The following is a 25,280-nucleotide window of genomic DNA, read 5'->3' as shown; positions in this document are numbered from 1 at the left end:
TGCTAGTTTCATACTGGTATGGGGAAATGGAGAGTGTGGAAGTCAAAAAAAAAAAAAAAGAAATTAAGAGCTTTGAAAAATGCTGAAGGATTGAGCAATTAGGAACACACGAATGGATGCATTAGAAATGACGGTAATAATTATTCCTTGAATTTGTATGACTTACATAACTTTGCACTCACACATATTATCTCATTAATCCTCATTTTTAATAATTCAAAATTGAGTTCGTGTGCATGTGAGTTTTCAGTGGGGCTTCTTTCACAGGACCCTAGAGGGCTTTGCTCAGACATTGTAAAGATTTATCCAAAATCACGAAGCAAAGAAGTAACATAGAGGTAAAAAATGAGCCACTAGTCCCTGCTCCCCCCACTAAATACCAGGACTCCATCTTGCCCACTCTGGACTCCTTACAGGTTTGACTTAAACGTGCCCTTCCCCAAATCCTCAGACTCTGATGCTACCTTTGTGTGCAAGTTTCTTACATCTCTGGGACCCCTGTAAGATACGGGGCCATGCCACTCTTTTGGGAGCTCCTGGTGCTGTTTGATACTAAATAAAAGCACAGAGTAATGGCTCGTAAATAAACAAATACTAACGTAAGGAGGGGCTTGCAGTGTTTCCGGTACTGGGCAGTAGTTTCTCCCTGTCGGTGCAAAAGCCACATATCCCCAGCTCGACTGCACATTCCTGAAAGTAACAACCACGTGCCATTCTTTGCCTCTTTCTCCATTTGATGAAATATTGACAGACAGACACCAGAGGCTCAACAAATGTCTGTTGGATTCACTCACATTTCACTCACTATCTGAACAGGGACCATGAAAGACCAGTAGAAAGAGACAAGATTAGGGGCCGCCATTTTTCTTTTGGACCTAAGATGGTCTTGGTTTCGATGTCCCCCCAAATAGAGCTAGAGACAAGGATGTGAGTACAGGTGGTTTACGTGGAGGAAATTAAGGAAGGGTTGGAGGCTAGTAGGGGGTTGTGATAGCGAGCCGGGGACCACTATAGGTAGCTGGAACTGGATCCACACGGAACTTGGGGTAACAGTACAGAACACACACTCAGTGAATCCACCTGCGGGGCGAGAGGGCTGAGACCGTCATTTACCACCTCCTGTCAGGAATTTTTAGGCTGCTTCCAGCACTTTGAACCTGATACCATACTGGCAGCCAGAGAGTTTTCAGGGAAAAGAATTCTGGTCCTGGCTGTTGGGAATGAGTCCAGAGTACACAGGAACGGTGAGCACGGGGGAGGGGTGGGCAAGCCCTGGCGGCACCTGTAAGGGCTCTTCACATATGAAACCGCAAGACATCCAGGGCCCAGATCTGCATCGTGAATCTTGAGTTCCAGCTCTGGGTGAGAGTTCTCGGGATTTTACCTCTCTCTCTGCTTCCCCCAAACAAATATCATTCTTTGGATTCAGAGCTTCATGACAGGGGTGAAAAAGCCTGTAAGAGTTTTATGTGAATGAGAAACACTGGCTTAGGGTCCAGGAGCCCTGGCTTTTCTCTGAGTTCTGCCTCTAATTAGCTCTGTGGCTGAATCAATGTCTCCCCGTCTCTGGGCTTCTATGGAGAACGGTCTGCTTGGGGTGTAAAAATCTTCCCTTCTTGCTCTGGTTTGCTCAGCTGACCGTATGATTCTCCTTTCTGGATGGCATTCTTCCCCTCCCCCCTCCCCCATTGGCACTTTCTGAGCAATTACCTAAGTAATACATAATACATGTTCATTGTACATGAACCATTTGAAAAATGTAGATAAGTAAACGTCCCATGATCTCATGGCGTGCGCGCACTCACACACACACACACACACTCCACGGGTGTATGTTCAGTGAGTATGCTACAATGTGTCCAAACCTAGCCTCTTGAGACACCAAGGTGAACACAGCAGAAAAGCCTGCTGGCATTTCACTGGAGGCCACAGAAAATAAACATATCAATCAGAATTTCAAATAATAACGGTACCAAAAAAGGGATATGACGAGAGAGATACAAATTCCAGTGTCACACAAAGTGGAGTCTGCTATTATCCTTAGAAAAGATGGTAGATTTTAGGATAAACTGAAAATAAGACAACTCCAACAAGATTTAACAGTCTTTATCATTCAGGGCTTATTACAACACTATTTAAAAATATTTTTATTCATTTTCTCAAGTAAACTAAAAAAATACAGATCTGCATGTTTGCTGAAATGCTGCTGAAAAGAAACATAAACCAACCTAAGGGGACATTTTTACCACTTAAGGCCAGAAACTATCCCAGATTAAAACAGCAGGAGTGTATGAAATACGGTCTGCATACTTTAATTAAGTGAGGGACCTTGATCTGTTGTTTCCAAAGTGCCCCCCCCCCACCACCAAGAGTACCAAGCTCTTAGTTATTCCTTTACCTACAATTATTTGGCAGTACTCTCTGCATGAAGCCCTCTTTCCCTCATTATTTCAGGTCTGGACTCAAATATCACCTTGTCAGAGAGGCCTTTCCTGACAGGTGTAATGAAAGACGCCCCCTGCCCCTGACGCACACTCATCGCATTGCCCTTGTTTGTTTGCCCCCTGCCCCAAGCTGCAAACTGCATGATTGCTGAGTCTTATAAAACTAAACCATTCCTAGCACATGGTAAACACTCAGTAATGATTTTCAATCCTATTGTGTAGTGCAGAGTGATATCTCGAGTCAGCAGAAGGAAGTCACTTTAGGTTGAAGGAGGTTAAGAAAAACCTGTGTAGGTTGTCAACATAGGAGCTAAAATCTGCGTGACGGGAAGAAGACACCCACACAAAGGTCTAGCTTGGGGACTGCAAACTATCTGTAAGCATTTTAGCCTGTGTGGGCTACAGAGTATTTCTGTGACATCTCCCAAAAAAAACGACGAAATTAAAAATATAATAACATTCTTAGCTCATGGGCTGTACAAAAACAGGTGGTGGGTCATAGTTTGCTGACCCTCATCTACAGGGAAAGCATTCAGTGTGGGGGGCAGGGGGCAGCTAATGAAAAGGCAGGATGCACTTGGGACTCAAGGACGACAGACACTGTTGTCTCTCGTACCTAGACACAGTAGTCCCACGTGGGTCCAGGACAGGGCTGATATATTTGCCCCTCGTACCATAGAACTGGGCAGAAATCTTTGTCCCCCACAAGCCAGTGCTCATTACATCACGTGCCTTCCTTAATGCCCATCACCCACACTATACTCCCTACACCCTGGGCTATGCAGACACTGTCCCCTCACAGCCCACCATGGAGCAGACACAGTCGTCCCTCATAGCTCACAAGTGGGAAAGCACTGAAGTATCCCGCTGCTGAGGACTGGGGCCTGGAAGAATGACAGAGTGGCTAAAAGGGGCCTTGTTAACAGAACCTTGGGTATTCAGAGTGTATGCACAATGACGGAAAATCAATAAGAACCAGACAGCTCTGCAGGTGTCAGTGTGGACAGAGGCTGCCCAAGGATAAACCCCTCCTCCTCAAAACCGATGTTTCAAAGTCAGATAAGCCTGGCATCTTTACATACTGCTCTGGGGGAGAAGAAAATATTCTGAGTTAAATTTATCTGGAATTAACTGCAGCGGTCATTTCTGCAATGGTTATGTTAAGAAAATACGTTAACAACTTTGTGCTTACTTGGAGTTTAGAGAATTCAAATAACCAGCCCTCCACGTTTTCCTAGCTTCCATGATGCTTTTGCCTCCCTGTTAGAAGATCACCGTGGGAGCACATGGAGCAGGATGGCCTGAATGTGCCTTTGTGCTGTCCTCTCACAGGACTGTCCCCATTACCGGGAAATCTGGGGTGTTTGGTCCTCTGGACCCAAAGAAGAACTTTCACAGAAATCAACTTCTTATTAGACATGTCTCCAGAGGCAAGGGAAACAAAAGCAGAAATGAACTATTGGGACTTCATCAAGATAAAAAGCTTCTGCCCAGCAAAGGAAACAATCAACAAAACTAAAAAGGCAATGACAGAATGGGAGGAGATATTTGCCAGTTACATATTGGGTACAAGGCTAGTATCCAAAATCGATAAAGAGCTTACCAAACTCCATACCCAAAAAACAAAAATCCAGTCAGGAAATGGGCAGAAGACAATGAACAGACATTTCTCCAAAGAAGACATCCAGATGGCCAATAGACACATGAAAAAATGCTCCACATCACTCGGCATCAGGGAAATACAAATCAAAACCACAGTGAGACACCACCTCACACCTGTGAGAATGACTAAAATTAACCACTCAGGAAACAACAGATGTGGGCGAGGATGCGGAGAAAGGGGAACCCTCCTACGCTGTTGGTGGGAATGCAAACTGGTGCAGCCACTGTGGAAAACAGTATGGAGGTTCCTCAAAAAATTAAAAATAGAGCTACCCTATGACCCGGCAATAGCAGTACTAGACATTTATCCAAAGGATACAAAAATATTGGTTCTAATGGGGACATGCACCCCAATGTTTATAGCAGCAATGTCCACAATAGCCAAACTACGGAAAGAGCCCAAATGTCCACTGATGGATGAGTGGATAAAGAAGATGTGGAAAACACATGTATGCGCGCACACACACACACACACACACACACACACACACAGAGGAATATTACGCAGCCATCAACAAGAACAAAATCTTGCCATTTGCAATGGTGGAGATGGGACCAGAGGGTATTATGCTAAGTGAAATTAAAGAAAGATATATACCATATGATTTCACTCATATGTGGAATTTAAGAAATGAAACAGATGAACATAGGGGAAGGGAAGGAAAAATAAAATAAGATAAAAACAGAGAAGGAGGCAGACCATAGGAGACTTTTTTTAAAAAAGATTTGATCTATTTATTTGAGAGAGAGAGAGCAAGAGAGAGCACAAGCAGGGGGAGCAGCACAGGGAGAGGGAGAAGCAGGCTCCCCGCTGAGCAGGGAGCCCAATGCAGGCTGGATCCCAGGACTCTGGGATCATGACCTGAGCCAAAGGCAGATGCTTAACCTACTGAGCCACCCAGGAGCCTCCATAGGAGACTTTTAACTATAGGGAATAAAGTGAAGGTTGCTGGAGGGGAGTGGGTGGAGGGGTGGGCTAAATGGATGACGGGCATTAGGGAGGGCACGTGATGTAATGAGCACTGGGTGTTATATGCAACTGATGAATGACTAAATTCTACCCCTGAAACTAATAATACACTATATGTTAACTAACTTGAATTTAAATAAAATCTGGAAAAGAAAAAGAAAAGAAATAGAAATCAACTTCACTATCCCCCACCTCCAGCCTCCTAAGAGGTCTTCACAGAGGACCTCAGATGGGGTGGATTCGATGTGAGATGGAAGTTTGATTTCCCCCCAGAGATGTTTCTTCCGCGGCCTGTTTCTACCAGGAAACGGTCCTTATCTCTGCCTGTGACAAGAGAGCCCTTCGTGCTGAGTGCTGCTCTCTCGTTGCTCCTTTCTGTGTTTAGACAGAGACAGTAGATACGTGTTTTATTAAACGGTGGTAGGCCTAGGAAAATCAATTAGCAAGCAGAGTGATCAGCAGTAATCACCCTCACTACGGTTCACGAAGCTCTTATTATGTGCCAGGCACGACACAAGCACCTCACAGGCATTATCTCACTTCACCTTAACACGAGACAAGAATTACCTTTTGTGCTTTACAGATGAGGAAGAGGCCGGGGAGGTTACCTCACCCAGTCACGGAACGGCTCAGCGTCAGACCAGGACGGACAAGCACGTTTGGCAATTCCGTAGAGTGCCCAGAGCCGCTGGGAAGGGGCAGCCGGGCCTCGCACCCCACAGCTCGGAGACTTCGGGGAGCTGCCAGCAACACCACTGAGCCCAAAGCTTGGCCTCGGTTGGGGGTGGGAGGGGTAGGTGTGGGCTGTGAGCAGCCTGGGAGGGACCCTGGGAAGGATTTTTGTGTGCCTTCCTTTCCACAAGTGGGTAATTTGGTCTCCTTTCTCGTTTTGCTTTCTGATTTTGTTTTTTAATTTGAAATAACACCCTCCAGTTGGCGAAGCCTGCGGGGAGAACCATTTTATTACTTTTTCTAAATATAATGTGAAAAAGTTGCTGACCCAGAGCTCTGTACCAGGAACAAATTGTGCAAGGTCTTTTAAGAAGAGGATAGATGGCCATCTGGGATTGTAGAGACGGGGCTCTCCAGAATGGGCTTCTGTGGAGACGTTAATGCCCACATTTTTGTCCTCTTCCTGAGATCATCATCATGTTAGAGAAAGAAGGAGCGTTTTTCATGAACTGGGTGTGAACTTTGTGGTACTATTCGCCTCTGGGCCCCAGTGGAAGTCACACTTCCTCCATGAAGCGTTCACTCAGTCTCGCGGGCCGAAGGGCCAGACAATCTGCACTGTGTGGCTTCATGGTACTCTGCCTGGACTGCTTCCATTTTTGTTGTCTAAATCTGTCTTTGGTTTCGGGGAGGCGGGAGCTGGATCTCACTCCCTCAGCTTCTGGCAGTGATTGGCATATGGTCAGTTCTCGGTAGCCACTTGTTGTTTGATGATGCCTATCCGAGTCCCAAATCTGCTCTTTCAATAGGAGCAGTACTACATGTGTGCCCTTTGGGGGTGTCGGGAGTATTAAGGATAATGTATGTAAAGCATTCATCACCTTGCCTGCTATGTGGTAGGCAATTAATTAATGGTGACCATCATAAGGTGTTCCGGAAATAAATAGTTGCACATGGCACTCAAGTTGTTTTTCTTCAGGGAGTGGGATTATGTCTCCTGGAACTTGACGGAGGTCGGCCATCTGTGTCGTCATTTAACTTTCTTATCGACCCTCATCTACTCGCCGATGAGATCTTCTGGTGAGGCTGCCCTGGAAGGTGTGATTAAAATTAAAGCCAAGCCAAGCCAAACAAATTCATCAGAGAGTTGAGAAGTGAGGGTCAGGAACAGCATGGGAAGAGGTTGGAAATGCAAAAGAGACTGTGCCAGAATAGTCTCCACACCTAGGAGGAGGGAGAAAGGACATGGGGACTAAAGGTTTTCTAAGAAATGGTAAAAGCAGTGTGGGAGGGATTCTGGGGAAGAACCACAGAGAGGGAACACAAGCAGGAGGACTGGGAGAGGAAGAAGCAGGCTCCCAGCAGAGGAGCCTGATGCAGGGCTCGATCCCAGAACTCTGGGATCACGCCCTGAGCCGAAGGCAGACGCTTAACAACTGAGTCACCCAGGCGCCCCGCCATGAATCATTTTTATTCTCAGAAATCTCCACCGTCTGCATTTAGTTTACGTGCCTTAATGAGGCCCAGGACCCTCTAGTTCCAAGGACGTTGCATGTGGCTCAGGCCTGGCCAGTCAACCCATCCACACCCTAGAGATGGTAATTAATTCATGAATCGATCACGTGGCCCAAGCTGGTCCAACGAGAATGGCACCCAAGGTGAATGTAAGAGCTACTGGGAATAATAGTTGCTTTCCCACTAGGTTTGATGCTGGAAGTGAGGGTGAAACATTTGGAGCCCATTTTACCACTAGGTGGAGCCTGAGGCTAAAACATCAGGGAAGAAAGGGGAGCCAACGAAGATGCGGTTCCAGTGAAATGTACATATTTTTTAAATCCTTTTTTTAAAATTAAAATTCAATTAGCCAATATATAGTACATCACTAGTTTCAGATGCAGAGTTGAGTAATTCATCAGTTGCGTATAACACCCAGTGCTCATTACATCACGTGCCCTCCTTAATGTCCATCACCCAGTTACCCCATCCCCCCTCACCCCACCTCCAGCAACCCTCAGTTTCTTTCCCATAGTTAAAGTCTCTCATGGTTTTTCTCCCTCTCTGATTTCTTCCCATTATGTTTTCTCTCCCTTCCCCTATGATTCTCTGTGCTGTTTCTTATATTCCTCATATGAGTGAAACCATATGATATTCTCTTTCTCTGATTGACTTATTTCACTCAGCCTAACACCCTCCATTTCCATCCATGTCAATGTAAATGGTAAGACTTCATCCTTTTTGATGGCTGAGTACTATTCCATTGTATATATACCACATCTTCTTTATCCATTCATCTATCGATGGACATCTCTGTTCTTCCCACAGTCTGGCTACTGTGGACATTGCTGCTATAAACATTGGGGTGCAGGAGCCCCTTTGGAACACTACATTTTTGAGTCCCTGGATCACAACCACCTGAAGATTGCATAGTTGTAGGGTTTTTCCGTTATGCGAGGCAATAAAATTCCCTCCACTCTTGGTCAGCTTGTGACTATTTTCTTCCGCTTTCAACACTAAGAGTTCCAAGATACCAGGTTGCAGTGGGGAATCCAGTAGATGGGTTCACTCAACATCTGTTCCCATCTTCTTCTGGTGGGTGTCCCTTTACTTCAGGAGTGGGGGAGAGAAGCTAAAAGCTCTAATTTCAAGAGAGTGGAACAGTCCTCACAGCTGGGACTCTGTGTGCCTAAGGTTCTGCCCATCAGTCACATTTGGGTGAGATTTGATTTACAACCAAGTTAAATGGGAAAAGAGATGATGCCTCCATTTCCCTTGTTCTGATATAGCAGGTGTATGGGGTGCTTCTTGTTCCCCGTTTCACTGGCACGATGGTAGGACCTGGAGTTAGTGTTTGGACAGAGGCGTGTTGAGTTACCTGTTGCCTGATTGTGACAAACGTAGCGAGCAATTCCTTCGGTGGGCCCCTGCTACAGTGATGTTCTAGGTCTCAGTCTGGTACAGCCTGCCCTGCTAGGCCTTCCAGATTTTGTAAGCACCTTATTTCCGGTGTTAAACCCCTTCCTGTTTGAAGTAGCTAGAGTGGTTTCTGTTTCCTGCAACGGAACCCTGACTGGTAGGCTGGAAAGCCGGCCTGTGAACATGGCTCGCTTTCGGGGTTAGGTGGCAGCATTCCCGCCCTCCCTGACCCAAGGGGTCTTAGTGCTCTCAGGCAGGAAGCAGGTGACTGCCTCCTGGACTCCCAGAGTCTGATTGATGACTGGTGCTGCTCGGCTCCCAGCTGGTGCATTTTGGGGGTGGAAGAAAGAGAGAGGAAGGATGGGGAGCGGTGCAAGGGGGTAAGCAGGCTGAACTGGAAGAGAGAAAACGCAGCGATTAGCATTGCACACTCTCCCAGAAAGGGCTGCCTTAGGGTTTGAGAACAGTTCTGAGAACACTCCATAGGGGGCCTCTTAACGGCAGATTTATGGCATCTTTCATCGTGATGCAGCCCAGCCACACTCCCAGGGAGTGAGATGGACCATTGGTTGCTTCTCAAAAGTCGCACGTGGGAATCACCAGTATAAAACCAGTGACCTTAAGATTTGACACTAAGCAACTGTGGCCACCCGCCCCTACTATCATATAGATATGAGCACAGCTCAAGGTATTCTCCAGATTTCTGGATCGTAAGTTTTCTCAAATATGTGGATGATTCCCTGAGATTAAAGATCAGGTACTGAGTTCTCACGCTGTAGTTGGGCCCCAGTATTTAGCACTGCGTTTCCATTTGAGTTCAAGCCCCAAATAAGATCCCCCTGAACATAGAGATGGTGCAGACTCACTGACTCAACACCGTACCTGACTGCCCACTAGCATGCCTTCCTGACTCTAGAGCAAGGGGCCCGGGGCGTGGTTTTTGGACCAGCAGTATCAGCGTCACCATGGCACTTGCGAAAAATGCAAATTATCAAGCCCTACCTTAAACCCACAAAACCTGCGCTTTCTCATAGGGTTGGTACAGGGCGGTTAAATAGAAACCGAGTGTGTAACACGTCTACCCAAGAACCTACAGCCACGTGGCAGACACTCGCTGGGTTTGTGTCTGTCTTTGCCCATCTTGTCACCGCTGATGGCATTGATTCTCCTCAACCCGGTGGACCTGACCTCATGCTTCACATCCTAAGTTGAGCATCTTTGTGTCTCTGGTCCCGACCTCTTTTCTCACCAACCACCCCCTCTTCTACCTTGTCACCTGCAACATGTGCCTCGACATTCCTTGTTTTCATTTCCGGAGTGACTGTCATGGTAGCCAGTACAGTACAGTACAGGCATCCTCATCTTATTCTGGGAAGACCTGCCTACCCCAGTCTCAGTCACGTAGTTTGGGTGGACCTGACCCTACACGCCCACCAACAGCATATCACTCGGATCTGGCCAATCTTATTTCGCTTCATGGCCACAGCAATTGATTCACAGGTGGACAGAGGACATAAAGGAGTCCAGGGAGGGTTGGTCCCTAAGCTGTGATCTGAAATATCGGGACATAGGGGCTCATTTGTGGCTGGGGGCGTAATAGGTATAAATAAGTGCAATAGAAGGAATTCTGCTGCACCCAAAGCCAACTCCCAGGGAAGCAGAGGATAGCAATGGAGACAAATTCCTGAACTTTTCAACACCTGGATTTGTCTGCCTGCTGCAGTCAGACACTGTGAAATGACAGCTCAGTGCACTAACCAAGACTTTTGGGGTTTTATTTATTTATTTATTCCCACACCTGCAAGATGTTCGGTCTGTGGTAGGCTTCCAAAAAGTGTTGGAGGACCGGATGGATGCCTACAATGAGCAAAGGGCTGGATTCCATCCTCCACGCACTGCCCTTGAACCTCTTCTTCATGCCCTCAGTATGCATTCACAGGGCATCTCCCTGTGCCAAGCATCTCCCCACTGTGCGATTTGCCTTGCTGCGCCTTACTTCCTGTGACCACCCTGGCCCTCACAATACCTGTGAGACCTCATAAGATAGGCACAAGTGTCTGCACCCCATTGCCAGCAAAGGCCTCTCCATGACTCCCTCGGCTGAAAGTCTTTAGGCTCCGATGACTGTGCCTCACAGTGGGGAACACTGTCACCAAACTCCCTTTGGAACTGGCCCTGAATGTCCCCAGTATGAATTAATTCTCTCTTTAAATGGGACGAACCAGCCCATCATCCAAAGGACTTCCATCAGTCAGGTGACCAAGTGGCTGGTGGCCCACCTGCTGGGGGATGCGTAGAGGAAAAAGCTCCACAGAAAACAGGCTCTTCTCTCCATTCACTTCTTGAAGAATTATGATTCTCTTCCACCCAGAAAACTTTGGCTCAAGCTTTTAGGAAGCTCACAATTGCATCTAGGGGTAGGAAGTCTATCTGGGATGGAGTCTTGGTGGCTCCCAGGGGGAGGACTTGACCTGGACTTGCTCCTGCCTGGGGAAGTCTGCGGCCCACGGCCTGGTTGGGGCTTCTTTCCTGATGCTATCATAGGGCAGTTAGAAGCCCTCTTAGGGGGGCGCCTGGGTGGCACAGCGGTTAAGCGTCTGCCTTCAGCTCACGGCGTGATCCCGGCGTTATGGGATCGAGCCCCACATCAGGCTCCTCCGCTGTGAGCCTGCTTCTTCCTCTCCCACTCCCCCTGCTTGTGTTCCCTCTCTCGCTGGCTGTCTCTATTTCTGTCAAATAAATAAATAAATAAAATCTTAAAAAAAAAAAAAAAGAAGCCCTCTTAGGAGTCACTCGCCTAATGGGTCCCACAACCAGATCTGAATTCCAGGCTCTAAATCCCTGAGCAGTGCCCTCCCAATCCAGGAGGGAGGAATGGAATATGGGAGGAGATAAGGTAAGACTGAGGGAAAAGGGACAAAGCAAGAAAAAGGACATCAGGGAAACTCTAGACCCTTTAAAAAAACCATGGGTTAAGTTATTGATCCTCAGCGCCATTATCTGTCCTAGGAAACAACCCTGAAGCCCACTGGAGTAAACAGTACTTGGAAACTCAGGCCAGGAGGCCTTCCTCTCTCTACTCCCCCATTGACATGCTTATACCGGCAGGATCTTACATCAGGAAAAGCTTGGGGTTGATTTGGGTTCAACCCTCTCCTTTTACATGCGAGGACCTAGGCCCCAGGGAATTAACAGATATGTTGAAAGAAACAGGAATGTAAGAGTTAAACTGGAACTAGAATCTTCTCTGGACTTTTAGTCCCGTTCCTCTCAGCTGTCACTTAGGATTAGCATTGACTGCCCCAGTCCTCCTGTTGCTTTTCACCCCACTCAGAAATCTAAGGCGCCCATTTATTGTACAACTCCTGGATGCAGGCCCCAGAGTGCATAAGTTATCCTGTAGCTCCATCTGGTGGATCTTTGGACTACATTCTTATTAGATCTCCGGGAAGGATTGCAGTGGCAGGATCCCACCCCCTCCTATGGACATAGCACCATTTCCTCCATGGCTGGGAGATGGTTGGCTGCATGTACCCCTCCCTCTCCAACAACTTGTGATGAGCTCGTGTCCCCTCTTCCTCAGGCTGAATGTGATTATCATCCCAACCTTAGTTTTCTTTCTCAACCTCTCTGTGCTTTCTCTGTACAAGCACTGAACAGGGAGCTGTGAGTGTGGAGTGTTTACCAGGTCTCCCCACTACATGGAATGGCTCCTGAGGAAGGGGCCTAGGCTGTTTGTTGTATACTGATCACTGGGTACTATGCTAGGCACAGGGCCTAAAACAGAGTAGGCACTCAAACGTTCCTTAGAAGGAGGGAAGGGGGGAGGCAGGTAGACCAGGACACCTGCCTTACACATCTTGGTACACCTAGCACCCTGAGGTAGAGCCTGACTCAGAAGAGCGTTAATCCTGGATGGACGAGTGGATGGAAGAAGGAATGCCCCTTTTGAAGACCTTCCTCTTCTCAGACTCAACTTCTGATCCCCAGCAGTACTGTTCCCCTGTATAGTCCCAGCTACTGTCCTGATCTAAAGTGAGCAGGGCAAGAGGAGCCCTATTTACGTTTGGTTATCCTCCTTTGGGTACTGCTTTCAGATTCATCCAATGTTTCTCTATCATTCATTCAGTCACTCATTTATCAAACCTGTACCAAGCAACTTTAGGTATCATGCCTTTGAATAGGTGATACTGATATCAAGATAAATAAAATACAGTGCCAGCACTCAAGGGGCTGCAGTCTCTGAGGAGAGAGAGCAATATTAGAGGCAGGAAAATACTTGCAAACAGATGTTTGCAGGCCAGGGAGACCATGGCAAGTTTTCAAAATCAAGTGGGTGGTGGAATTGAACAGCTGGGGCTGGATTTGCACTATATAACTATTAGGCAAACCTGGGGTCCATTGTATGTGGATTTCCATTGGCATTTTTTTGTCTGTTACTATAGGCAAATGGAGCCCAGAGACTGGATGTCCTGTGAAACCACAGTGGCCCTGATGGCAGTTGAGAGAGTTCTTGAGAGTCAATGAGACATGCTTATATTCTGGCTGCATCAAGATCCAGCTAGCTCGAACTGGAGATTTGGACCACTGTCTCTGCTCTTCCAAGGAAAGTTCCATTCCTGGAGAGGTAGGGGGCAGGGCTGGTGTTCATTTGCCTTCTAAGCAAATGCATCAGAGAGTGTTCTAACGGGGAAGGAAAGTATAACTAATGAAATTAAATTCAGAGAAGAAAGATGAGCTCTGCTAATGATTAATGTTCAACTTAATAGATCAGCAGGACATGCTGAGTTGAGAAGTCGCCCAGAGGGTTCCAGTCTGATGCCCGTGTAAAGGAAGAACAATGAAAGAAACAATTTCAGCTCCCCTGCCTCCCCCCCACAGCTTGTCTCTGGGGAAACACAATTATTAATTGCTCTGAAATGTCAGCTAGTGTGTTTCAAAGTAGTCATGTCCTCAGCTGCTTTCTGATCCCCCCCACCACCACCAATGACTTGCAATGTGGAAATCAACTCTCGATTTCTGTTTGAAATAGAATATGAGGCCTGCCACTCACCTCATATATGCACTGGCTTTTGGCAAAGGGATGAGTTAATCCAATTCAACAGGAGCGGACAGAGATCCTGCTGGTCCCTGCACCTCTCCTCAAGGAAGGCACAGACAAGCACAAGGTGGGGTCACGGCAGGGGCATCTGGAGGAGAAGACAGAGCGGAAGAGGCTTCAGCTGAAGCAGTGCATTTGGGCCAAAGAGGCAGGGGTATCTTCCTGGGGGTGGGGGGGGCAGGCTCTGGGCTCAGTGCATAAGAGGAGGGGTAGCTGCAGTCGGGTGCTTTTTCTTTTCCAGACACAAGAGGCAGGTAGGAAAAGACCATTCCCCCTGGCTCCCGCTGTGGGACATACAGCCTCCTTTCTTGCCCCTGTCTTCCTTTTCTGGATTTCATGGAGCCCTAAGTGTGGGCCAGGCCCTGGAATGGAGAAGAAGAGGGGTAGCTGAGGATGCTAGGTTCCCTGTGGTGTCTGGGAAACGGACAGCTGGGAAGTAAAACACCAGGAAAACTCTGAGCAGGCCAGCGTAATGGCGGGGCACCGGGGAGGGGACATCTGTGTGACAGCCGAATAATCCCCCTGTTTTGGACTCCATTGTATTTAACTCTGCAGTCTTTAAAATAATGTAATTTCTAGGACTCTGAGGCCTTCCCAAATCCTATTGACCTGAGAGTCGGATAAGAACTGATCTCATTTGTGTCTGAATGAATGAATGTTGTCTGTGCAAGCAGCAGACATCAGGGCCAGGCTAGTATCCAGCATAATAACAGAAAATGCATGCTTTGTGGTTACAGATGGGCACGCAAGCGGCCTGGCCTCCCTCTCCTGTGGGGCCTGCGAGGGTTCTGAGGGTGAGGGGAGCGCATGCCTGAGGCCCGCCTCCGTGCTTGTTTGCGGAGCACCTCGTGACCTTGCTGGCAGTGTGTCTGATCAGCCATTTCCCCTGTGACTAAATATTTGGTCACGGCAGGAGCAGAGAATTCCATCAGTGGACAGCTCTATTTTTAAGGCTCAGGTTTTGTTTTCTTTTTCCCATGAGGCTGCCCCTCTGGCAGCCGTGAGCATCTCTCATCGACAACCAGCCTGAACTTGCTGAAAGGCGAGGAAACGCAGCGAGCAAGTTGGGTTGAGAAGCTGTGTTCCTTGGGATGAAGACAGTTTCTGTACTATTGGGGATCTATTTGCCAAGCCAAGGTGGTGCCTGCTTGCGTGCTCCCTATGGTGTGTGTGTATGCGGATACAGTACACGTCACATGTGTGCACACACGCACACATAACATGCGCGCACATGCAATGCACACATCACACGCATGCACACACGTGCACGTCACATGTGTGCACGCATGCACATATCACACGTGTGCACACATGTGTGCACATGCACGTATCGCACACGCACATGCACATATCACATGCCATCAAGATGTTATCCTGGTCTCCCATTACCCACCCAAAACCCTCCCTTCTCCAACTAACCAGCTGATTCACTGACTCTATTAACGTATCTTCAGTTCTTTGCCAGGGATGGCATCCCTGCTTCTAGACCTCCTCTTTTCTTCATTTTGCTCGATTCCCTCAAAACTCGATGGAATGACTCCTTCTTGCAGCTCAGGCCCAGCTCTCCTATTAGCTGGCCCTGTGGTCTTTGGCAGGCGGCTGCATTAGCCCTGGGCTGTTTCTTCACGTATGACAATATTGCCCCTCGCAGGGATGCGGCGGGAGATGTCGTGAGCCCAGAGCGCCAGCAGAGAGTTAGCTGCTTTTGCTCTACAGCCCGTTTTGAAGCGTTATGATTCTTCTATTATAACTCTGTCCTTCATGGCTTTTGGGTGAAGAAAACGGGCTCATTTAGACACCCCCACAGCCACCACCGCACAGCTTGTCCCTTGTAGGACAGGGGCAGGCGAGCACAGCTGGAAGTCAGCCCAGTAGACTTTATTTCCTTCTGACCGTGTGCCTTGAGGAGGACTCCCAATTACAGGATCCCACCCTCGAAGGCTCCCACCCAAATGGAGCTTTCTTACCAGGCTTAGTGTAGGGCTTGGTCCACTGATGAGCACTCGAGGTCTGTAAGCCAATCAGAGAGCTTCCTTGGGGTAGTTTGGATGCAGCTGGCGGTAAAGAACATGATCCCTGCCAATCCACACCCTCCTGCTCGGGCCGAAGCCAGCCTGGGTGATCAGACTGTCCCACAGACGAGCAGTGTGCCCCCATCGTGCCTAGGTTTCCAAGCCCTTCTCCACTGCCATTTGCTTGTGTGGACCTGTCCATGTCCCTTTTGGACCAAACAGACCAGGAGGAGGCAGGGCACAGACTCTGGAGGAAGCATAGCCTAGGGCATGGTTGAAAAAATCTATAAGATTTGATAACATGCTTTGTAATCGATCCCAAGGGAAGGTGAACTTAACTAATAATAACAAAAAAAGAAAAAGAAAAAGAAGAGAAGGAAAAGAAAAGAAGAGAAGAGAAAGGAAAGGAAAGGAGAGGAGAGGACATGACTTTTGCCGCTGCTCTGATAGAAATGAAAGACCAGGAGAGTGAGACTGACAGAGACGTCCATGGGGAGACCCTGTGAGATGTTTATAACATTGACCTAGACCCATCCTGTGTTTGTGTGTCCTCTGTAGGTTCCATGAAAAGCCGGAAAAGAAGATGACAAAGCAGGTTCCTGTTAACTTGGAAAATGTCATTATCTTCCGAAAACCAAGACACCAAGTGGGAGAGAATCAGGCTTCTTTAGCTCGCGTCCAAGGAGAATATTTTGGCCCAGATTTCTATGGGCCCCAGGAAGTTCCTCCGTCCACAAAGTTCAGCAAGAACAAAAAGGCTTTGATGCACTTTTCTGGATTCAAAAATTCGCTGACATCTGGGCTAAATGGCGCCTCTGGACATTCATCCACTTCCCCAGACCTCCTCGATCTAAATGCAGCGTCTCACCTTCAAGGGTCGCAAATACCTAACTCTGACGTGCAGGGGCTCATAGGGCCTTCTGAGGGCTCCAAACAAAACAAAACAAAACATAACAAAACAAAACAAAACAAAACACAAACGAACTCTAAGAATCAGCAAAGTATAGGCAATAGCAGAGACCCCTAAGCTCATTCTGTAGGTACAGTCACAAAATAGTGACATTCTTGCTGAATCCAGTCTCTTAGCATTAAAAAAAAAAAAAAATGAAGTGTTTTGAATGAATTGGGCAGGTGGCTCTAATTCTACTCACACCATACTGCTCCCTATTGTTTTAGCCCAGTAACTACACTCGTTTACATTTCCTTTTGCCTCTGGCAGACATTTGAATATGAGAGTGTTGAATTCTGGCTCACTGAAAGAAACAAAAAGAAAAATCTAAATATAGGTGTCTACGAGTATTTAATTCAATGCTTAAATAAATCATGTAATGTTTAGGAGTGGATATAGGGTGGGGAGCAATTCTACCACATTCCTCTTTTTTTTTTTAATTTAATTTAATTAATTTATTTTTTAATGATTTTTTATTATATTATGTTAGTCACCATACAGTACATCCCCGGTTTCCGATGTAAGGCTCGATGATTCATTAGTTGTGTATAACACCCAGTGCACCATGCAATACGTGCCCTCCTTACTACCCATCACCAGCTACCACCTTCCTCTTTACCTTCTAAGTTCTCTCAATTGAATTTAAACACCGGTCTCTATAATACTAATTCATGGGAGCAACTTCATTGTACAGGCGAGGAAAACCCAGGCTCCAAGTTGTTGAAGACATCAGCCTAGGAATGGCCATCTAACTTCTATTTTATTGTTCTTCTGTTTGGCATCTTTGCCGCAGGGGTGGTGGGAGATTGCCTCAAAGCGGCATTGAGATCCATTTGCACAAAGTGCCTTAAGAAAAAAAAAGTTTACTAGAATACAATGTAAACTCCAGGGAATTAAAAAAAAATCGATTCAGCAGCTTATATGTGTCAAGGTGAGGAAGCAGCAAGCTGCTGACTGTATTTTGAACAGAAATTATACAACTTCTGAAAATAAATTATGTTGCTCTAATGGGCTTAGCTATTAGAATCGGATTCGATTCTCCCTTTGGCTGGCCGTGAGCTCTAACCTTCTAGGTGCATTGCCAGAGCACACACAAGACCCCCGTGCCTCCCTCAGGCCTGCTGCTTGGTGAATTACTGGATTTTTTGGGTCTACAACCTAGATTAAGGAAAAGCTGCCACGGAGAAGAGGGAAGACTTGAGCTCCAGGGAAATGAGGGTGGCCTGTTGTGGGTTTGGTGCAAGAGGTGGGTGCAGACAGGTGGCAGCTGTCCAGTTGTCAGGTTTGCAGACACCACCATCACCTTGGGAACAACATCCAAGGTCCTACTGGAACTTCTCCACACTGAGCTTTACAGGCAATAGGTTCTTTCAGGGACTTAGAGCAGGAGTTAGAGACTTCGGTAGGAAAGGGAGCTCTAGGAGCACAGAGACCAGTATGGCTAACTTCATAATTTGAGAGCTCCGAGAGCAGAGGGGGCTGAGACAAGGCAGAGGTGTGGCAACTGTTCACCAGCTGTCAACATCCACGGAAAGATCTGGTCGGAGAGAGGAGGTCAGGCCGGGCCTCCTGGGATGACAAAGAGGATCCAACATGAGCAGCCCTGCAGGAGCAAGCATGCAGCTTTCCTAGCAGCCCTGGTGAGTATCTGGGTTGATGTCCAGGGCGAGCAGCAGAATGTCCGGACTCCTGCTAGCCGAGGAGTCTGGAGCGCCAAGCCTCTCCACTGTGTGGGGCCTTGTCCTTGAGCCCTTGGGGGCATGACTCAGATATGCTTCCAGTCCAAGAGGACTCTGATAGATACAAGCCAAAAGCCGGAGAATAATTCTATTAGGAGCCAACAGATACCTTAGAGCTGGCTTTCAAGGAGCACTGATACACTTAATAAAGCCTTTTTCTCAGTGCTGACGCAGGGAGCACGGAAGTGTGTCTCAGGTATGCACTAAGTTTGTCTTCTCTTCCAAGGAGGGCACTGGAGCCAGAGTTGGGCAATGGACAGTAACCTGTGCTTAGGGGACGCTTGAACGCTACTGTTGGAACTAAAGAGGATGTAACCCAATCTAACAGTGTGGTGAACATCTCTGCTTATAAATCAGTCATGCTCCAAATGAGTTTTTCCAGCAGAACACACAGAGGTCCTTCCTAAGTAACTGCTTCATTTATACAACAGGCCCTGTTACTGTTTTCTAAACGGAAGTCCGCTTGGGGAGGCCGATGGAGCTCCTATGTGTTTGCCATCTAACTGGGTATTCAGGGAGCTTGGGCTTTCTATGTCTGCTTACTCTGTGTCTGCTGGCTCTTGATAGAATGTTCCCCGAATACAAAGGGAAGAGAAGCCACAAAGGATAGGATTTAGAGGGCAAGTCCTCCACAGGATGCAGGAGACAGAAGGTGGAGGAAAGCGCTCTGTGAGCAGGGGCTGAGAGCACAGAGGAGACACTGTGTCAGGCTGTATACACAAACAGAAGGACTGCAGCAGCTTGCAGGACCTTGCAGCCTTTCTGGGTCAAATGCTTAGGCTCCCCCCTTTTCGGGAGGCAAAGGAAATAGGGCAGGATAAAGAGTCAGTGGGGTAATAATGTTAGAGTGTTTCAGACTTGGGTCCTTGGACCCAGTCACAGTAGAAACAAGGCTGGACCCCAAAATCTAAAGGCCCAGGCCAGGCTTTACTGGAACAACAGCTGCATCTGAAGGGAGACACAGTCATGACAAAGGTGTCAGAATGGCTCTGTGAGCAACAGCCAGGGAAAGGACCCAGGGCAGGAAAGGAGGGGCATCTAAGCATGGAGGTGTGGGGAAATACAGGGAATTGGACGCGCAGGCCCAGTCGACAGAGCATGCTTCTTCGTAGGCCAAATGTTCCATTTGCATGGTAAACCTCCACCCCTGGGTGTGAAGAGGGACTATTGATGTAACATACATATATCATGAGGGAAAGAGTCTCTGAAAGGTCACATTTGGTGGCCATGGTGTCTCAGCCTAGTTTGAATCGGTCTAGGCTTGCTCCTTGGCTGGTGCTTCGGTCTGCAAGAAGAGTGATGACAGCTGGCAAGAAGCGTTATGGGTGCACGGGGGCTTGTACCCAAGGTCCCTGACTGTCTCAAAGGCATAGGAACAGAGACAAACTGGGCATCTGTGCCAAATTTTGGCAGAGAAGGCTTGGGAAAGATTTGAGTTAATGCATTTTAAACAATGAGTTTTCAAAGATTGTTCCAGGAAGTCTCTGTTGATTCTTCTGGTAGAAGGAAGACATCTCCAGCCACAGTTCAGGAGCCAGGCTGCAACTTTATCTACGTCAGCAGCTGAAATAACTTCCAGGCAACAAATGTGCAAAGGGGTTTGTGGAGGCACTTTGGGGATTCCGTCCTTTGGACTGGCCCTCGAGGAGATGATCACACTGGAAAGTTCTGCTGTGTTCTGCTGAGCTTTTGTAAGCATTGCCTGAGAGCAGAGCACAGTGTTCCACAGTCTCTATCACAACCTGAGTTTCATTTCAGTGGCTGTGGTCGTTTGCCTTCCCTGAGGAAGCCCTGTGCAGAACCCCCTGTCGCATGGCTCTGTCTCTAAGCACCCTCTTTCCTGGAACAAGGCGTCAGAACAAATCTAGAGAGTTCGCAACTAAGACTACACAGCCTGATATTTATAAGCAAAAAACAAACAGGTGACAGGTATTAAATAGTGGCTATTTGAGGAAATGATAATAAATATCTTTGGCAGCGTAAGGCTGGTTGGTGACTGCTTGAGTTTCGATAGCTGAGACTCTGTCAGCCTTTCCATTATGAAACCAATTTTTCAGGGTTTGTAACTTGGAAGTAAAAATGTGCTCCAGGCAGAAACCTGGCATACGAGGTCTCTGTCCAGAAAGAGGGACTTAAGCAGATTTGTTCAGTTTAATTGGGGAGCTGCAAAGGGAAACTGTCCTGTGTGTGCAGATGGGTCTGATGAGGGGACAAATTGCCCAATTTTGACTGCAAGAGAGCTAACACCGGGGGAAAGGTGAGGGGAAACTCTGCCCAGAAAGCACCTGCCTGATGCTGTCTACTTGGCAGACCTGAAGATTTGAATCCTGAGGGCAAAGAATATTTGCCCAAGAGTTATTGAAGAGCAAAGGATGGGTGTCTTGCCTACTGGACGGAGCTCAAAAGTGATTTGAGCCTAGGAGCTGTGCCCAACTTCCTGACTGGAGGAAGTTCTTCGAGCCTGGTTTCTAAAGGCTGTCCAGTGCTGACTGTCTTCTAAGTCATGTGAGCCCCCAAAGAAGCACTTAGTGTAATAAATGGGCACCCAAAGGGGGAACCCTAGTTCTCCATCATCGGATGTCTCCACTCTATTTCCCAAAGACCTTGATAACAAGGTTAGCTAGATTCCCGTCCAAATGTAATTTTCAAGGTCTAGAAAATAATCAAATGAAATGAAATCTCATCCTCTTTAATAAGACCATCAGTATCGCTAATAGGCCAGCGGTGTCTTTCTGATAGAACTGTTGATTCAACGGTGGATGCGGATGGCGTTCACATCGATTGTTTATAATTAGAGGGTGGAGACATAGAGAGCAGTGAGCTGAGGCAGCATCAATGCTTTCAGGGAATGCTCAGTTCCAGGAGACATGTCCAAACTCTCGGTGGGTTTGGTAGGGGACCTCCAGAGTCAGAGCGTCCCAGGGATTAGTTTAGCAGCTTAAAACCATTTTGCCTAATTGCTTTGCCGTGGGAAATTCAGAAGATATAAGGAAAAGGGTAAGAAGATAAAAGTTCTCAGAGTACGCCATCCATTCATCATTATGTCTAGCTAGTATTCCCATTCTTAAAGCTCCCATCCAATCATTTCTCAACGATACGGATCTGAATGTTATGCAAAATTGGGACTATATTGTATATTTCTATATTCTGCTTTGTTTACTTAGCATTAGATTAAGTGTATTTTCCTATATCATTACATATCCTTAGAAAAAGATCATTTAAAAATTATGTCTACAACACTAATTTGAATGGATTTAAATATTACATTTCTAGACATGTTCTTATTTTTTGCTATTATCAAAGGGCATTGCTGAACATCTTCACACAAAAATACTTTCCTAGCTTTCTGATTATTTCCTTAACATATAGGCTCCTGGAAACTTCTATAAGTAACTGTGTCAAAGGTTAAACCTATTACAAATCATCCAATTGCTTTCATGCAAAGTCAGGCATCGGCTCCGTATGCGGCATAAAATACTTCTGTTCCCTCCTGCACAGGGTCCGTTCAGAGGAGAAATGAAGTTCTTGGCTAACTTAATGTGGTTACCGCCACTTTGGGCCTTTCTGTTATGGAGGCAAGAATATCAAAATAATCCTTTTAGTTCACTTTTATTGAGCACTCAACTATATACCAGGTACTAAACTAAGCACTTTTTCTGATGTAATTTCTACAACCTCATGAAGAAAACACTGTTATTCTAGGTTGTTTGGTAATATTTGTTCAGAATTCTTCCTTTCTCCCTTTCCCTGCCTTAGTTTAGTGAAGGCAAAGCATATACCCCCACCCCACTGGCCGTATGACTTGCTTAAATAGCGTTACATGGACAGATATACACCAGAGGGTTTAAAGATTTTATTTATTTATTTAGTTAGTTAGTTAGTTATGTGTGAGCAGGAGGAGGGGCAGAGGGAGAGGGAGAGAGAGAATCTCAAGCAGACTCCCTGCTCAGCCCAGACCCCAACCTGGGACTCGATTTCACAACCCTGAGACCATGACCTGAGCCCAAACCAAGAGTCAGACATTTAACAGACTGAGCCCCCCAGGCTCCCCAACACCAGAGACTGTAAATATGTTTGTGAGTTCTCTTTTTTCTTTTTTCTCCCACAGATTATTTTTTAGTTTATTTGGAGTTTGAAGGGAAAAAGGAAAAAAACCCTCCATGACTGTTTTATGATGAAAAGTCACCGTTCTCCGTCGTCGTTTGAGGTATTCCTGGCCTTATCTCTGGTTTCAGCCAGCCAAGAAAATTCACGGTGTTTGTATTTGCTCCTCTTAGGACTGGGTGGCTATCCTCAGTCCTTGGGTCAGTCATCTTTTGAGAGTGGTTGTATATAGATAACAGATTTTATTGGCAGATACGGGAGCATTAGTAAGGATAATGGCTATCTCCGAGAGGCTTAGAAAGATGGGCTGTCCTTTACTCCCAAGCTGCCTCACCAAGGATTAAAAACTCCTTTAAGTATGTAATTGTGCAAGCTGGGTGAGTCATGGTAGGAGGTGGTGAGGGAGACCTGATTTTCATCACGAGTAAGCTGCCGTTTATTTGAAAGACCACCATAGCATGCTAGCAGATTTTTTGGAGATGCTCTTTGAGGAAGCATCCGCTTTGCCTGGTACTATCTGTTTTTCGTCTGTTTGTTTGCTTGCTTGCTTTTTTGCTTTTGGTTTATGGTTTTGGGACTTTTTGTTATTTTTGGTAGGGTTTCTGCTCCTTCTCTTCGACTTCTACACTCAGCCATGAAAAGAGTATGCCCCAGCTAGCCATCAGTCCTCAAATAAGGGCACATATGAGGGCTACAGAAGCTCAAATCTCTCTCTGCAACCAAGCCAACCAATGCCAGCCAGCCATCTCTGGCCTACAAACCCATGAGGGAGACATACATGATTGTTTATTATAAGCCACTGAGGTTTGGGGGATGTTTGTTACACAGCATTATCATAACAAAGCTTAATTAGAGCCACGTTGTTTGTCAATAAGGAAAATGAACCTCAGAAAGATGAATTATGTCAAAGTCACACCGGAATAAATGGAAGCGCTCTGATTCAAACTCCAGACTGACTTAGTTCTGGAGGCAGTATTTCACAGTGGTTAGTGCACACAAACAAAGCATTGTAACTTCTGTATGTGGAGCGAAGTCATAGGTAGCTGTGGACCTAAGCTCCTCCTCCATCGTAGACAGGTATCGGTTATCACAGACAAGGTGGTAGGCTTAGAGCGGAGACTAGACAATACTCTACCAAAGCAGCATGTCCAAAATGGCGGCCCATTTAAACCATTGATTACAATGACCAATCCATTTAGAATTTGTGAAAACGAATACCAACGTTTGATGTTTCGTGCAAAAATAATAATAATATTTATGAGCATGAGTTAGGGAATCACACTGCTTGGTTTTGAATTCCAGCTCCATCATTTACCAGTTTTTTGACTTTAGGTCATTTATGAAACATCTCTTTGTCTCAGTTCCTTCCTCTATAAAATTTGATAACAGGAATATCTTTATCATACAAATGATATGAAGATTAAATAAAATAATGTTTATAAATACATTGGAGAGTGTTTGGCATACAGTAAGCATTCAATAAATATTAACTATTAGCTGACTTTATTATCCAACTTGGCTTATTTTTTCTGCTAATTGAACCAATTAACAGTTTTCATGCTTAAGGTATGAGCATTTCTGGACATAAATAAGCCTTGTTTCTTCAAAGTGGCATTCCTTCGGTTGTTGGTAAGGTTGGACTTTGGTAATTGGTACAGCTGGGACTTTGTCAATAAGACGTTTAAAATCATATTTCAATCATATCTTAAATTTTGCCTTTGGGGATGCCTGGGTGGCTCAGTCAGTTAAGTGTCTGCTTTTGGCTCAGGTCCTGATTCCAGGGTTCTGGGATCGAGTCCTGCATCGGACTCCTTGCTCAGCGGGGAGCCTGCTTCTCCCTCTGCCTGCCACTCCCCCTGCTTGTGCTCTCTCTCTCTCTTTATCTCTGACAAATAAACAAATAAAATCTTTTCAAAAATTTTGCCTGTGTCAAAAAAATCTCTTATTTCCATCCAGCCGCACACTCAGGCATACTGATACACATTAGGATTTCCATCTGCCCCTTTGTTCTTGAATTCCACCTACGAAAACCTCCCATTGACATATCTTGCAAAATTTTTATATTGAAAGTGTTGGGGCCTTAAAATTAAGGACACAAAGAAATGAACAAGAAAGAAAGAAATGCATTTGGCTTGGAGGTTCTGGGTGATACAGATTTATGGCTGTAACCCGACTGACAGAATCATCTAAGAGTAAGCAGAGTTGTCAGCGAAAGTTGAGCTCAGAGTCCTTGGGGATCTGGGGGGCAGCTGAAGGCCAGCATGTTCTACTGGGGAAAAAGTAGGGGAGATTGGCTAGTTTTGCTGATTGGGTCAGACGCTTGGCCCGCTCTGAGTTAGTTTTTGCGTTATTCTGAAGGACTAATGCCACTTCCTGCTGACGTGAGCTTGGCTTGGTGCCTTGCTTGCCCTTGACTCAGGCTCCATCAACTGCTGGCTGCTGAGACTCAGGCATGGGGCTCTCCTTGAACCAAACCTGGGTTTGTTCCTGGTGACGCATGGAGGAAGAGCGGTGGAGGGGAGATGCAGTAGGAAAGGGCCCTGGAGGGGCGCCTGGGTGGCTCAGTCGTTAAGCGTCTGCCTTCGGCTCAGGGCGTGATCCCGGCGTTATGGGATCAAGCCCCACCTCAGGCTCCTCCGTTGGGAGCCTGCTTCTTCCTCTCCTACTCCCCCTGCCTGTGTTCCCTCTCTCGCTGGCTGTCTCTATCTCTGTCA

The sequence above is a fragment of the Ursus maritimus genome, unplaced genomic scaffold (assembly GCF_017311325.1).
Source record: "Ursus maritimus isolate PB19 unplaced genomic scaffold, ASM1731132v1 scaffold_19, whole genome shotgun sequence".
Classification (NCBI taxonomy): domain Eukaryota; kingdom Metazoa; phylum Chordata; class Mammalia; order Carnivora; family Ursidae; genus Ursus; species Ursus maritimus.
Note: the sequence above shows the minus strand (reverse complement) of the source record.